This window comes from Perca fluviatilis, chromosome 5, assembly GCF_010015445.1.
Source record: "Perca fluviatilis chromosome 5, GENO_Pfluv_1.0, whole genome shotgun sequence".
In the NCBI taxonomy this organism is placed as follows: domain Eukaryota; kingdom Metazoa; phylum Chordata; class Actinopteri; order Perciformes; family Percidae; genus Perca; species Perca fluviatilis.
The window spans coordinates 38,232,316-38,234,815 of record NC_053116.1 but is presented as its reverse complement, the minus strand read 5'-3'; the positions used below and the strand labels follow the sequence as shown (position 1 = coordinate 38,234,815).

At 47.8% G+C, this 2,500-nt stretch overlaps 1 pseudogene; it reads right to left on the bottom strand.

Moving 5' to 3' along the window:
* The window catches only part of LOC120559057, a 37,043-nt pseudogene that overhangs the window by 30,357 nt on the left and 4,186 nt on the right, over positions 1–2,500 (bottom strand).

The following is a 2,500-nucleotide window of genomic DNA, read 5'->3' as shown; positions in this document are numbered from 1 at the left end:
GGTAAACGGCTCCATCTAGCCTAGCTTAGCACAGATCCTGGAGGTAACCGGCTCCATCTAGCCTAGCTTAGCACAGATCCTGGAGGTAAACCGTCTCCATCTAGCCTAGCTTAGCACAGATCCTGGAGGTAACCGTCTCCAGCTAGCCTAGCTTAGCACAGATCCTGGAGGTAAACGGCTCCATCTAGCCTAGCTTAGCACAGATCCTGGAGGTAACCGGCTCCATCTAGCCTAGCTTAGCACAGATCCTGGAGGTAACCGGCTCCATCTAGCCTTGCTTAGCACAGATCCTGGAGGTAAACCGTCTCCATCTAGCCTAGCTTAGCACAGATCCTGGAGCTAACCGTCTCCAGCTAGCCTAGCTTAGCACAGATCCTGGAGGTAAATGGCTCCATCTAGCCTAGCTTAGCACAGATTCTGGAGATAACCGGCTCCATCTAGCCTAGCTTAGCACAGATCCTGGAGGTAACCGGCTCCATCTAGCCTAGCTTAGCACAGATCCTGGAGGTAACCAGGTCAACTTTAGCATGGGTTCTAAACTTATGAGTGCCCCTGTAGTAAAGCAGACACAGTTCTTGTTTACCGTACATGTTTTGAGACCCCTGAACGTTTCTTTTTACCTCTTTCGGGGAGTGGGTTGTCTTTCATGTAGTCATATTTTTGAGGCACCCCCTCCCTCCCCAAAATCTAAACCTATAGACCAATCAGATACCTTCAGTCTTGATCTTGAGGGCGGTGCGAACCAGAGCGAAGAGCGTGGCGTTAAAGGTCACCATCCCGTCAGCGTTCAGAGGCATGTTCATCGCTACGAGACGCTGAGAGAGGGAGAGAGAGAGATGGAGAGAGAGAGAGAGATGGAGAGAGAGGATGGAGAGAGAGAGAGATGGAGAGAGAGAGAGATGGAGAGAGAGAGAGAGGAGGAGAGAGAGATGGAGAGAGGGAGAGATGGAGAGAGGAGAGAGAGGGAGAGAGAGAGATGGAGAGAGAGAGAGAGGGAGAGAGAGAGATGGAGAGAGATGGAGGGAGGATGGAGAGAGAGAGAGAGGGAGAGGGGAGGATGGAGAGAGAGAGAGAGAGATGGAGAGAGAGAGAGAGAGATGGAGAGAGAGAGAGAGAGAGGGAGGAGAGAGAGAGGAGGGAGAGGGAGAGATGGAGAGGGAGAGAGAGGGAGGATGGAGAGAGAGAGAGTGGAGAGATGGAGAGGGAGAGATGGAGAGAGGAGATGGAGAGAGAGAGAGAGATGGAGAGATGAAGAGAATGGAGAGGGAGAGATGGAGAGAGAGAGAGAGAGAGAGAGAGAGAGAGAGAGATGGAGAGAGGGAGAGAGAGAGGGAGATGGAGAGAGAGAGAGAGATGGAGAGAGGGAGAGAGAGATGGAGAGAGAGAGATGGAGAGAGATGGAGAGGGAGAGAGGGAGAAAAGAGGGAGAGAGAGAGAGGGAGAGATGGAGAGAGAGAGAGAGATGGAGAGAGATGGAGAGGGAGAGATGGAGAGAGAGAGAGGGAGAGAGAGAGAGGGAGAGATGGAGAGAGATGGAGAGGGAGAGAGAGAGGGAGAGATGGAGAGGGAGGGGAGGGAGAGAGAGAGGGAGGGAGAGAGGGAGGGAGAGAGAGAGAGAGAGAGAGAGAGAGGGAGAGGGGAGAGAGAGAGAGAGAGAGAGGGAGAGAGAGAAAGAGAGAGAGCGAGAGAGAGGGAGAGGTTTTATATCTGACCGGAGTTTGTTTAAAGATGAGATCTCCAACTGTCCCGGGGACATGTCTGCATGTATTTAGAAAAAAACGACAAAATCTTCGAAACAAATTTTCCAAAAAAATCTTGAAAAAGGAGATAAAAAGGCCACAAACATTGCCCCAAAAAAGCGACAAAGACGTTGAAAAAATTTCCCCAAATTTTATTCAAAAAAAAGTTTTGAAAAAATTGTCCAAAAAAAATCGAAAAATGCCACAAAAAATGCCAAAAACATTACTCAAAAAAAAACCTTAGAAAAAAGCGACAAAAACTCTGAAAAAATATACAAAAAAATCTAAAAAGGCAACAGAAAAATTGACCAAAATTACCTAACGAGAGAATATATAACGGCAGAACAGTCACAGGGGACATTTTAATACTTCTAACACTTTCATTTGATTGATTACACTAAAGACTGGACACCACAAAGTGGAAGTTTAAATAACTCTGTTCTTTCATTACATCCATGAGTTTGTGTAATACCGTGCAGTATATATATATATGTATATATATATATATATATATTCATATATTTTACCTTACAGGCCACTCTGTGAGGACAGAGTTTCCCAAAACCCAGCGGAGGCTGAATCCTCCTGAGCAGAGCCACCACGTCCAGGTGTTTAATACGACCCCTGAGGGAAGAGCAGAGAGCGGAGGTGATTTAAGGTCATGAATAAGGTCGACAACACACGTGTCAAACTCGAGGCCCGCGGGCCAAATCTGGCCTCTCGCAGATTCTGATCTGGCCCGCACATCAATTTAGGTTCAC